The sequence below is a fragment of the Triticum urartu genome, chromosome 4A (assembly GCF_056163025.1).
Source record: "Triticum urartu cultivar PI428250 chromosome 4A, HENAU_Tu73, whole genome shotgun sequence".
In the NCBI taxonomy this organism is placed as follows: Eukaryota; Viridiplantae; Streptophyta; class Magnoliopsida; order Poales; family Poaceae; genus Triticum; species Triticum urartu.
In genome coordinates this window covers 494801690-494816102 of record NC_141876.1, presented here as the reverse complement: position 1 = coordinate 494816102, position 14413 = coordinate 494801690, and the positions used below count along the sequence as shown (strand labels likewise).

General features: G+C 45.3%; 1 pseudogene; it reads right to left on the bottom strand.

Moving 5' to 3' along the window:
• Positions 1-3278: 3278 nt before the first annotated feature.
• On the bottom strand, positions 3279-3719 carry LOC147976280 (mitochondrial import inner membrane translocase subunit TIM17-3 pseudogene; annotated as a pseudogene).
• Between the last annotated feature and the right edge of the window lie 10694 nt (positions 3720-14413).

Genomic DNA, 14413 nt, shown 5'->3' with positions numbered 1-14413 from the left:
ATGAAAGTACCAGGTTAATTATGGAAAGTACCATCGAGGGTTGGAAGGGAGGATCATGTTAACTATGGAGAGTATCATTCTTTGTACGAAAGGATCACATTACTTATGGAGAGTATCAATCTTTGAATCGGAAAAATATATACTTGTAGAAAATATCATTTTTTCAACAGAAGGATCACGTTATTTATGGAAAGTATGACCGAGTGTTAAATGAAAGGATCGCTAGAGAATATATCTCCGTTGCAATGCTCGATGGCTGTGAAGCTAGGGTTGCACTTCTAGCAGTGGTCTACTAGAATGCTAGCAGTGCAGCCATTTACTGCCAATGAAAATTTACATGACCGACCGACCAGTAGATAAGAGAAGGTCAGTGATAAGTCTCTTCTTTGAGCCCTTTTATTAACTAGCACTGATCGGCCAGTCGGTCAGTGATGAACCATATCACAGACGAAGTCATTACTGACCCGGAGGCACTAACAGGCCATTCGCATGTCAGTGATGATACCATTTGGTTGATTAGTGCTATTTGGATATGTAACAATGATCTCCACCAAGTTTCATAATAAATTTTGGAGACCAGAAAAATGTACCTTCGAATTATGATTTAAGCATGGTCATAAAGGGATCGACCAATACAAATAAATATTGCATAATGGCATAGCAATATATTTATAGGAGTGGGCTTTATGTATATCATAGAGGTTATGATAATACGTGGAGAACCGCAGGGTCAAAGGAGTAGAAGTTTCCTTTGTAAAGGACATAAAATAAATTAGGGTTTTAATATTATTGCATTAGGGTTTAAAGAAACTCTAAGAAATTACTTGGATCAAAATGGTCTTTGAGAAAGGTTCATGGTTCCACGGGAGAGAGCTTGCCAATTTACCAAAGTCATTACCAAATATCCAAAGAAAACCCAACAAAGGCAAATGCAAAAATAAAAGCTGGGAGGCATATTCACATGCCAAATTTCATCAAGTGATGTTTGGTTTGTGACATGAGCCACCACCACGGAAGAGGCCTCACCTACAAAAGTAGCGGGCATAGAGGGCAATACATGCAGCGACATGAACCGGCCCTAGACCGAGGGGAGAAGCAGCCATAGAGCCTTGCCACCCTTTCGTCTGTGAAGAGAGCATCAGACTCTAACCTAGGAGGTGGCATACGAGGGGCTGACGCCGCAGCCATCCTAAGCGAGAGCATACCCAAAGCAGTCTTTGCTCGCTCCCAGCCCGCAGAATCCATCATTGCATGGATTTAGCGACATCACGCGGGGGCTGAACCACCTCCTTCAACTGAAAGTAAGTCAATCATTGCAACTCAAAGCATAGAAGCTCAACATGTGCGGTAAATACGAAATGGAGCACCACATCATCTGAGGCAGTCGAGCCAGCAGTACCAAAAACGACCAACGCCCAGGAATCACGACAGACCCCTTTGAGGGAAGTGTGCCTTCTATTAGAGCTTGATGAGAAGCTGAAACCTGACAATACTCGACACGCTAGGCGGGCCAATTTCGGTGCTTCGCGGTTTGTCAACAAGTTGAGCGGACGCGAGGCATTGCGGCACTCAAGCGCCTAGTGCCGCATGGTGCCCAGGAAAAGGACATTTGAAACATCTACCATGGAGCCAAACGGGGATGGCCCATGGAATTAAAGCCAAGCCGCCTACGCCGGATGGCCCATGCCATACCGCGGAAGCACCTCTTCCATCATTGTTCCCTTCTACCATACGCCCCACGCTCACATGGGTGGAGTCGATGACCATGGAGGCAGCTTGTGGCATATGTGGGGCCAACTCTTCTTCATCATCATCCTCGTTATCGTCATGAGTTGAACCCCACATGCCCAGACCGAGAGGTGCCAAACCCAAGGGACGGGGCTCGCCCTAGAGGAGCATGGTCGGGGTTGACTCCACGGCTGCAAAGGCGACCCGATAGGGGCTCGCCGCAAGCTGAAACAACCAAGCCCATAAGAGCTCCAAAGGGGCTGCAGGGACCTCGAAGGCGCAGTGGTGAAGGCAGCTTCGTCTAGAGATCCAGAACGGAGCCCTCACATTTGGATGACGAGCGGTAATATCAACGGTTGGTAGGAAGCCCCCGAAGCATTGGACGGCGAGACGATGGTGGAGGTTGAGGTGGTCGCCGTCGGTCGAGGCCATGGGGTCGATAAAGAGCTCATGCCCACATCACCATGCATCCTGATGGCGGAAGCATTGGACTAAAGGGGTGAAGAGGGGGAGATGAGAGAGCAAGTTGCCTTGGTTTCGGATCCAGGCCCAACAGGGCTGAAGTATCTCCCGGATTGACTCTATTGTTCTCGTCACTGACTCCACCAGTGATGGTTCTGAGGCTGGTTTCTCCAACGATGTCAGTTCGTAGTTTCAGTTAGGTTGTTGTATGTATGATCTTAGTGCTTTATTTAACTAGCATGTCCATATTGGATCACAAGACTCTTTATCTTTTTTGACACACTGCATGACAACTAAAGCAGAAGTCGTTCAAATATATGTGTCAACTCAAGCACTCAACAATTACAAAGAATATAAACAAGAAAACATCGAAATGCGACGTCTACACATGTACTCCCTCCGTTCCTAAATATAAGTCTTTTTAAAGATTTCACTACAAACTACATATGGATGTATATAGACATCTTTTAGTGTGGCTTTACTCATTTTGCTCTGTATGTAGTTCATAGTGAAATCTTTAGAAAGACTTATATTTAGAAACGGAGGAAGTATGATTTTAACAGACTGCTTGCCATGTTGAACGATTACATATTTATTGATTAAGTGCCTTCATAACCATCCATATCATATAGTCTCCATTTGAGTTGATAGACACTGGTCAGTATTGTGGGTTAGTTAACTGAAACTGAAAGAGAGGGATCCAAACTCTTAGTAAACAAAAGACTACATATATGACAGTTCTAATGTAAATATATGTAATCTTAATGCAGGATTAATCCTCAGGGGTCCTGCTTGGATTGGATGTATTTTTCGTGTGCGCTCAAACAAAAAAAATACTTCCAATCCAAGCAGGAAATGTTTTATAAGCACAAGTTTAGCGGCTACCAAATTCCATGGAATGAGCTGTTGACAGCAGGCCCGTGGGATGGTACCAGACGGACATTCTTGCAGCTATAGGGGCTCACCGGCGGCTTCTATCCACAAGACGTGAGCCTAATTAGTTTGATCATCTTTCAGGAATCGAAGAAAAAACACCTTTCAGGAATCAAAATAGCCGCTAGAACCAGAGTCGATGACCAAGGGACGGGTCAGTCCGGGACTCCGGGATCTTCCAAGGGTGGCCGCGCATACGGTCTAGTATAGCGGATGTGCCTGGCCCAGAAGCGTGCCCCGTACATCGCGGCGGCACTGCTTAGACCCGCGAGCGCGGAGATGCCGACGGCGCGAGGTCCACGACCGACCGGCAGGCACATGCCGGTGGCGAACCCGGGAAGGACGAAGCTCCAGAAGTCGTCCTTCTTGCGCGCCGAGACCATCGCGAAGCGGAAGGCTTCTATGAGGTCGCAATAGGCGGCAAAACTACCGCGAATGCGGGGTGCGCTTATGCGGACAGCCTGAGCGCCGGCGGCGAGGCGCCGGCCATTGGGCGAGCTGTAAAGGCCCTTGATGAAGTGGTACGGGGAGCCGCCTATGGCGCCCACCGCGAAACCCAATCCAGCCGAGTCGATGATGCAATCCGGGAACACCATGATATCCGGACGAGGCATCTCACGGCGATGGGCGGCGGCGTGAAAAGCCCAATGGCGAACCGCTAGGGTTCAGACTAATGCTTTTTTTAAGGCAAGGTTCAAATTGCTGCTTTTTCTGAGAAAAGGTTCAGATTACAGCTTTTTTCTTTAGCAAAGATTTAGATTACTGCTGCATACGGGCCGGCATGGCATGGCCGGCCTACAAAAGGCTTGACGCGGCACGGCGGCCAGTGCCAGCCCGAAGACCTGGACTCGTGGATCGACCTAGCACGCGACTTTAAAAGGCTGGCTCAGCCTGGCTGCCAGCTGCCACACGCTAAAAAGGCCCAAACAACACTAAAAAGGCCGAAAATCTATCTACATATTTATATCTCTACACTAGCAAAATAGCCCGTGCGTTGCAACAGGAGAAAAAATAACATACGCCCCTAATAACCATGACTCAAGACCCCAATAGGTCCACGCTCCTTATTTCAACATGACATCAGTGGCCACAAAATCACGCGTTTGAACGTGTCAATCCTAATGCGTCCCCCCCTCTCTCTCTCTCGGCATAAGATCAGAAATATGTTTTCTTTGCCCCTATGAGGTTTTGCCGTCACATGCATGTGTGATTATAAAATGGTTACTTTCGTCTCCAATTTGATTTTGCTCAGGTGTTCATTTTTATCTGGATCTACACTGATACGAAATAAAGATGGATCGTGCACTATTGATTATGGTTGCACCCTAAACAACGTTTTAAAAATGATTAACAAGTAAAATAACATAATATTCAAATTTTATACATTTATAATCAAATTTCATATCTAACATGTTAAAATTGAAGTTATGGTTTAAAAGGTATGACTTTAAAAAAATATGATATGGGCTACGGGTTGAATTTAGGAAACTACAGGGGGCTTTCTTCAAAACATGAATCATTTTCACTGGGTCACTTAAAACAGTACTTCGTGTTGATTATCGAAAATGACAGGAGTTTTCTGCAAAATGAAACATTTTTGTCCGTTTGCTACTTAAAACCGTATTGCGGCTTAATTACCAGTAACTATGGGGGTTTTCTGCAAAATTGCTGACGACATACGGGCAGAAGCAATCGATACTTTATTATTAGGTAAATATAACAATCCAAATGCAAAGAGGTGGTTATTTGATCTCCGGGACTCATTATCACATGCTCAATTTGTCAAATTGGTCGTGACTTTGTGGGAAATATGGACTGCTAGAAGGAAAGCTATTTATGAAAGTATATTCCAGAACCCCATGGCTACTCATTCGTTCGTTAAGTGGTTCATCAATGAACTTGAGTCTATCAAAGCAATGCCGACAACCTCGACACCTAGGCGTGCTATCTAAAGAACAATTTCACATCCCTCGTGGAAGCCTCCGGCGGAAGGGTTTTGCAAAATTCATGTGGATGGGGGTCTATCACATGATGGCAAGGTTGGAGCTTCGGCCGCTATATGCAGTGATACGTCTCCAACGCATCTATATTTTTTGATTGTTTCATGCTATTATAGTATCAATCTTTGATGTTTATTATATAATTATATATATCATTTTTTGGACTAACCTATTAACCTAATGCCTAGTGTTAGGTTTTTTTGCTTGTTTTTGGCTTTTCAGGAAATCAATACCAAACAGAGAAAAAACTTTGGATTAATTTTTTGTGGACCAGAAGAGACCCTAAAAGGTTCGGGAGAAGACCTGATGAGCCACGAGGTAGCGAAAAGCTCGGGAGGCGCGCCCCAAGGGGGCGCCCCTAGGTTTGTGCGCCCCTCATGGCACCTCTTGACCTCATTCCGCCTCTATAAATTCTTAAATATTCCCCTGACTTCAGAGAGCCACTCGAAATACTTTTTCCGTCGTCGCAAGTTTCTGTTCTCGCGAGATCCCATCTAGAGGCCTTCCCACATTCTGCTAGAGGGGGAATCGACCATGGAGGGGCTCTACAACAATCTTGCTGCCTTTCCGATGATGCGTGAGTAGCTTACCACAGACCTACGGGTCCATAGCTAGTAGCTAGATGGCTTCCCCTCTCTCTTTGATCTTCAACACAATGTTCTCCTCGATGTTCTTGGAGATCTATTCGATGTAATCACTTTTTGCGGTGTGTTTGTTGGGATCCGATGAATTGTGAGTTTATGATCAGGTTATCTATGAATATTATTTGAGTCTTTTCTGAACTCTTTTATGCATGATTATTATAGCTTTCTGTTTCTCTCTGATCTATTGATTTGGTTTGGCCAATTAGATTGACTTTTCTTGCAATGGGAGAGGTGCTTTGTGATGGGTTCAATCTTGCGGTGATCTATATCCCAGTGATAGAAGGGGACAAGACACGTATTTGTATTGTTGTCATTAAGGATAAAACGATGGGATTTATTCATGCGTGAGTTACTTTGTCTACATCATGTCATCTTGCTTAAGGCGTTACTCCGTTCTTTATGAACTTAATACTCTAGATCCATGCTGGATAGCGGTCGATATGTGGAGTAATAGTAGTAGATGCAAGCATGAGTTGGTCTACTTTTCTCGTACGTGATGCCTATAAACATTGTTGGGGAACGTAGCATAAATTCAAAATTTTCCTACGTGTCACCAAGATCTATCTATGGAGTCATCTAGCAACGAGGGAGGAGTGGATCTACATACCCTTATAGATCGCACGCGGAAGCGTTCAAGAGAACGGGGTTGATGGAGTCCTACTCGTCGTGATCCAAATCACCGATGATCCTAGCGCCGAACGGACGGCACCTCCACGTTCAACACACGTACGGAGCAGCGACGTCTCCTCCTTCTTGATCCAGCAAGGGGGAGGAGAGGTTGATGGAGATCCAGCAGCACGACGGCGTGGTGGTGGAAGTAGCGGGATTCCAACAGGGTTTCGCCAAGCACTGCGGGAGGAGGGAGATGTGTCATGGGAGGGAGAGGGAGGCGCCAGGGCTTTGGTATAGTTGCCCTCCCTTCCCCCCACTATATATAGGGCCAAGGGAGAGGGGGAGGGCGCAGCCTTGCCCCTTCCTCAAAGGAAGGGTGCGGCCAAGGGGGGGAGGAGTCCATCCTCCCCAAGGCACCTCGGAGGTGCCTTCCCCTTTTAGGACTCTCCCCTCCTCTTGTCCCTTTGGCGCATGGGCCTCTAGGGGCTGGTGCCCTTGGCCCATGTAGGCCAAGGCGCACCCCCTACAGCCCATGTGGCACCCGGGGCAGGTGGCCCCACCCGGTGGACCCCCGGGACCCTTCCGGTGGTCCCGGTACAATACCGGTGACCCCGAAACTTGTCCCGATGGCCGAAATAGCACTTCCTATATATAATTCTTTACCTCCGGACCATTCCGGAACTCCTCGTGACGTCCGGGATCTCATCCGGGACTCTGAACAACTTTCGGGTTACCGCATACTAATATCTCTATAACCCTAGCGTCACCGAACCTTAAGTGTGTAGACCCTACGGGTTCGGGAGACATGCAGACATGACCGAGATGACTCTCCGGTCAATAACCAACAGCGGGATCTGGATACTCATGTTGGCTCCCACATGTTCCACGATGATCTCATCGGATGAACCACGATGTCAAGGACTTAATCAATCCCGTATACAATTCCCTTTGTCTAGCGGTACGATACTTGCCCGAGATTCGATCGTCGGTATCCCGATACCTTGTTCAATCTCGTTACCGGCAAGTCTCTTTACTCGTTCCGTAACACATCATCCCGTGATCAACTCCTTGATCACATTGTGCACATTATGATGATGTCCTACCGAGTGGGCCCAGAGATACCTCTCCGTCACACGGAGTGACAAATCCCAGTCTCGATTCGTGCCAACCCAACAGACACTTTCGGAGATACCTGTAGTGTACCTTTATAGCCACCCAGTTACGTTGTGACGTTTGGCACACCCAAAGCACTCCTACGGTATCCGGGAGTTGCACAATCTCATGGTCTAAGGAAATGATACTTGACATTAGAAAAGCTTTAGCATACAAACTACACGATCTAGTGCTATGCTTAGGATTGGGTCTTGTCCATCACATCATTCTCCTAATGATGTGATCCCGTTATCAATGACATCCAATGTCCATGGTCAGGAAACCGTAACCATCTATTGATCAACGAGCCAGTCAACTAGAGGCTTACTAGGGACATGGTGTTGTCTATGTATCCACACATGTATCTGAGTTTCCTATCAATACAATTCTAGCATGGATAATAAACGATTATCATGAACAAGGAAATATAATAATAACTAATTTATTATTGCCTCTAGGGCATATTTCCAACAGTCTCCCACTTGCACTAGAGTCAATAATCCAGTCCACATCGATATGTGATTAACACTCAAGGTCACATCCCCATGTGACTAACACCCAAAGAGTTTACTAGAGTCAATAATCTAGTTCACATTACCATGTGATTAACACTCGATGAGTTCTGGGTTTGAACATGTTATGCTTGTGAGAGATGTTATAGTCAACGGGTCTGAACATTTCAGATCCGTGTGTACTTCACAAATCTCTATGTCATCTTGCAGATGCAGCTACTACGCTATATTTGGAGCCATTTCAAATAACTGTTCTACTTGGAGCTATTCTAAATTGTTGCTCCATTATACGTATCCGGTATCTCTAATCAGAGCTTATCCGGATAGGTGTTAAGCTTGCATCGGCGTAACCCTTTACGACGAACTCTTTTACCACCTCCATAATCAAGAAAATTCCTTAGTCCACTAGTTACTAAGGATAACTTTGACCGCTGTCCTGTGATCCATTCTTAGATCACTCTTGTACCCCTTGACTGACTCATGGCAAGGCACATTTCAGGTGCGGTACACAGCATAGCATACTGTAGAGCCTATGTCTTAAGCATAGGGGACGACCTTCGTCCTTTCTCTCTATTCTGCCATGGTCGAGCTTTAAGTCTTAACTTCATACCTTACAACTCAGGCAAGAACTCCTTCTTTGACTGATCCATCTTGAACACCTTCAAGATCATGTCAAGGTATGTGCTCATTTGAAAGTACCATTAAGCGTTTTGATCTATCCTTATAGATCTTGATGCTCAATGTTCAAGTAGCTTAATCCAGGCTTTCCATTGAAAAACACTTTCCAAATAACCCTATGTGCTTTCTAGAAATTCTACGTCATTTCTGATCCATAATATGTCAACAACATATACTCATCAGAAATTCTATAGTGCTCCCACTCACTTCTTTGGAAATACAAGTTTCTCATAAACTTTGTATACACCCAAAATCTTTGATCATCTCATCAAAGCATACATTCCAACTCTGAGATGCTTACTCCAGTCCTTAGAAGGATTGCTGGAGCTTTGCATACTTATTAGCATCTTTCAGGATTGACAAAACCTTCCGGTTGTATCACATACAACCTTTCCTCAAGAAAATCATCGAGGAAACAATGTTTTGACATCCTATCTGCAAGATTTCATAAATAATGCAGTAATCGCTAATATAATTCCAACAGACTCTTAGCATCGCTACGAGTGAAAAAGTCTCACCGTAGTCAACTCCTTGAACTTGTCGGAAACTTCTTAACGACAAGTCGAGCTTTCTTAATGGTGAAATTTACCATCATTGTCCGTCTTCCTTTTAAAATCCATCTGCACTCAACAGCCTTACGACCATCGAACTGTTCTGCCAAAGTCTACACTTTGTTTCCATACATGGATCCTCTCTCGGATTTTATGGCCTCGAGCCATTTATCGGAATCCGGGCCCACCATCGCTTCTCCATAGCTCGTAGGTTCATTGTTGTCTAGCAACATGACTTCCAAGACAGGATTACCTACCACTCTGAAGTAGTACGCATCCTTGTCATCCCACGAGGTTTGGTAGTGACTTGATCTGAAGTTTCATGATCACTATCATAAGCTTCCACTTCAATTGGTGTAGGTGCCACAGGAACAACTCATGTGCCCTGCCACACACTAGTTGAAGAGACGGTTTAATAACCTCATCAAGTCTCCACCATCCTCCCACTCAATTCTTTCGAGAGAAACTTTTCCTCGAGAAAGGACCCGATTCTAGAAACAATCCCTTATTGCTTTCGGATCCGAGAAGGAGGTATGCCCAACTGTTTTGGGTGTCCTATGAAGATGCATTTATCCGCTTTGGGTTCGAGCTTATCAGCCTAAAACTTTTTCACATAAGCGTCGCAACCCCAAACTTTTAAGAAATGACAGCTTAGGTTTCTCTAAACCATAGTTCATATGGTGTCATCTCATCGGAATTACGTGGTGCCCTATTTAAAGTGAATGTGGTTGTCTTTAATGCCTAACCCATAAACTATCGTGGTAATTCGATAAGAGACATCATGGTATGCATCATATCCAATAGGGTGCAGTTATGATGTTCGGACACACCATCACACTATGGTGTTCCAGGCTGTATTAGTTGTGAAACAATTTCCACAATGTCTTAATTCTGTGCCAAACTCGTAATTCAGATATTCATCTCTATGATCATATCATAGATATTTTATCCTCTTGTCACGACGATCTTTCAACTTCACCCTGAAATTACTTGAACCTTTCAATAATTCAGACTCGTGATTCATCAAGTAAATATACTCAACATCTACTCAAATCATCTGTGAAGTAAGAACATAACGATATCCACTACATGCCTCAACACTCATTGGATTGCACACATCAAAATGTATTACTTCCAACAAGTTGCTTTCTAGTTCCATTTTACTGAAAACGAGGCTTTCAGTCATCTTGCCCATGTGGTATGATTTGCATGTCTCAAGTGATTCAAAATCAAGTGAGTCCAAACGGTCCATTTGCATGGAGTTTCTTCATGCATATACACCAATAGACATGGTTCGCATGTCTCAAACCTTTCAAAACAAGTGAGCCCAAAGATCCATCAACATGGAGCTTCTTCATGCGTTTTATACCGATATGACTTACGTGGCAGTGCCACAAGTAGGTGGTACTATCATTACTATCTTTTGGCATGAACATGTGTATCACTACGATCGAGATTCAATAAACCATTCATTTCAGGTGTAAGACCATTGAAGGTATTATTCAAATAAACAGAGTAACCATTATTCTCTTTAAATGAATAACCGTATTGCGATAGACATAATCCAATCATGTCTATGCTCAATGCAAACACCAACCTTGATGGTAGAGGGAGCGTACGATATTTGATCAACCTTGGAAATACTTCCAACACATATCGTCATCTCACCTTTAGCTAGTCTCCGTTTATTCCGTAGCTTTTATTTCGAGTTACTAACACTTAGCAACCGAACCGGTATCTAATACCCTGGTGCTACTAGGAGTACTAGTAAAGTACACATCAACACAATGTATATCCAATATACTTCTATCGACCTTGCCAGCCTTCTCATCTACCAAGTATCTAGGGTAATTCTGCTCCAGTGGCTGTTCCCCTTATTACAGAAGCACTCAGTCTCGGGTTTGGGTTCAACCTTGGGTTTCTTCACTAGAGCAGCAGCTGAATTGCCGTTTCATGAAGTATCCCTTTGTTCCCTTGCCCTTCTTGAAACTAGTGGTTTCACCAACCATCAACAATTGATGCTCCTTCTTGATTTCTACTTTCGCGGTGTCAAACATCGCGAATATCTCAAGGATCATCATATATGTCCCTGATATATCATAGTTCATCACGAAGCTCTAGCATCTTGGTGGTAATGACTTCGGAGAACCATCACTATTTCATCTGGAAGATCAACTCCCACTCGATTCAAGCGATTGTTGTACTTAGACAATCTGAGCACAAGCACAACAATTGAGCTTTTCTCCTTAGTTTGCAGGCTAAGAAAATCGTCGGAGGTCTTATACCTCTTGACGTGGGCACGAGCCTAAAATCCCAATTTCAGCCCTCGAAACATCTCATATGTTTCGCGATGTTTCAAAACGTCTTTGGTGCCTCAACTCTAAACCGTTTAACTGAACTATCACGTAGTTATCAAAATGTGTATGTCAGATGTTCGCAACATCCACAGACAACGTTCGAGGTTCAGCACACTGAGCGGTGCATTAAGGACATAAGCCTTCTATGAAGCAATGAGGACAATCCTCAGTTTACGGACCTAGTCCGCATAATTGCTACTATCAACTTTCAACTAAATTTTCTCTAGGAACATATCTAAACAGTAGAACTGAAGCGCGAGCTACGACATAATTTGCGAAGACCTTTTGACTATGTTCAGGATAATTAAGTTCATCTTATGAACTCCCACTCAGATAGACATCCCTCTAGTCATCTAAGTGATTACATGATCCGAGTCAACTAGGCCGTGTCCGATCATCACGTGAGACGGACTAGTCAACATCGGTGAACATCTTCATGTTGATCGTATCTACCATACGACTCATGCTCGACCTTTCGGTCTCTTGTGTTCCGAGGCCATGTCTGTACATGCTAGGCTCGTCAAGTCAACCTAAGTGTTTCGCGTGTGTAAATCTGGCTTACACCCGTTGTATGTGAACGTAAGAATCTATCACACCCGATCATCACGTGGTGCTTCAAAACGAGAACTTTCGCAACGGTGCACAGTTAGGGGGAACACCTTCTTGAAATTTTAGTGAGGGATCATCTTATTTACTACCGTCGTTCTAAGTAAACAAGATGCAAAAACATGATAAACATCACATGCAATCAAATAATAGTGACATGATATGGCCAATATCATATAGCTCCTTTGATCTCCATCTTGGGGCTCCATGATCATCATCGTCACCGGCATGACACCATGATCTCCATCATCATGATCTCTATCATCGTGTATTCATGAAGTTGTCTCGTCAACTATTACTTCTACTACTACAGCTAACAGTTAGCAATAAAGTAAAGTAATTACATGACGTTTATGTTGACACGCAGGTCATAAATAAATTAAGACAACTCCTATGGCTCCTGCCGGTTGTCATACTCATCGACATGCAAGTCGTGATTCCTATTACAAGAACATGATCAATCTCATACATCACATATATCATTCATCACATCCTTTTGGCCATATCACATCACATAGCATACCCTGCAAAAACAAGTTAGACGTCCTCTAATTGTTGTTTGCATGTTTTACGTGGCTGCTATGGGTTTCTAGCAAGAACGTTTCTTACCTACGCAAAAACCACAACGTGATATGCCAATTGCTATTTACCCTTCATAAGGACCCTTTTCATCGAATCCGATCCGACTAAAGTGGGAGAGACAGACACGCGCTAGCCACCTTATGCAACTAGTGCATGTCAGTCGGTGGAACCAGTCTCACGTAAGAGTACGTGTAAGGTCGGTCCGGGCCGCTTCATCCCACAATGCCACCGAATCAAGATTGGACTAGTAACGGTAAGCATATTGAACAAAATCAACGCCCACAACTACTTTGTGTTCTACTCGTGCATAGTAACTACGCATAGACCTAGCTCATGATGCCACTGTTGGGGAACGTAGCATAAATTCAAAATTTTCCTACGTGTCACCAAGATCTATCTATGGAGTCATCTAGCAACGAGGGAGGAGTGGATCTACATACCCTTATAGATCGCGCGCGGAAGCGTTCAAGAGAACGGGGTTGATGGAGTCCTACTCGTCGTGATCCAAATCACTGATGATCCTAGCGCCGAACGGACGGCACCTCCGCGTTCAACACACGTAAGGAGCAGCGACGTCTCCTCCTTCTTGATCCAGCAAGGGGGAGGAGAGGTTGATGGAGATCCAGCAGCACGACGGCGTGGTGGTGGAAGTAGCGGGATTCCAACAGGGCTTCGCCAAGCGCTGCGGGAGGAGGGAGATGTGTCATGGGAGGGAGAGGGAGGCGCCAGGGCTTTGGTATAGTTGCCCTCCCTTCCCCCCACTATATATAGGGCCAAGGGAGAGGGGGAGGGCGCAGCCTTGCCCCTTCCTCCAAGGAAGGGTGCGGCCAAGGGGGGGGAGGAGTCCATCCTCCCCAAGGCACCTCGGAGGTGCCTTCCCCTTTTAGGACTCTCCCCTCCTCTTGTCCCTTTGGCGCATGGGCCTCTAGGGGCTGGTGCCCTTGGCCCATGTAGGCCAAGGCGCACCCCCTACAGCCCATGTGGCCCCCGGGGCAGGTGGCCCCACCCGGTGGACCCCCGGGACCCTTCCGGTGGTCCCGGTACAATACTGGTGACCCCGAAACTTGTCCCGATGGCCGAAATAGCACTTCCTATATATAATTCTTTACCTCCGGACCATTCCGGAACTCCTCGTGACGTCCGGGATCTCATCCGGGACTCCAAACAACTTTCGGGTTACCGCATACTAATACCTCTATAACCCTAGCGTCACCGAACCTTAAGTGTGTAGACCCTACGGGTTCGGGAGACATGCAGACATGACCGAGATGACTCTCCGGTCAATAACCAACAGCGGGATCTGGATACCCATGTTGGCTCCCACATGTTCCACGATGATCTCATCGGATGAACCACGATGTCAAGGACTTAATCAATCCCGTATACAATTCCCTTTGTCTAGCGGTACGATACTTGCCCGAGATTCGATCGTCGGTATCCCGATACCTTGTTCAATCTCGTTACCGGCAAGTCTCTTTACTCGTTCCGTAACACATCATCCCGTGATCAACTCCTTGATCACATTGTGCACATTATGATGATGTCCTACCGAGTGGGCCCAGAGATACCTCTCCGTCACACGGAGTGACAAATCCC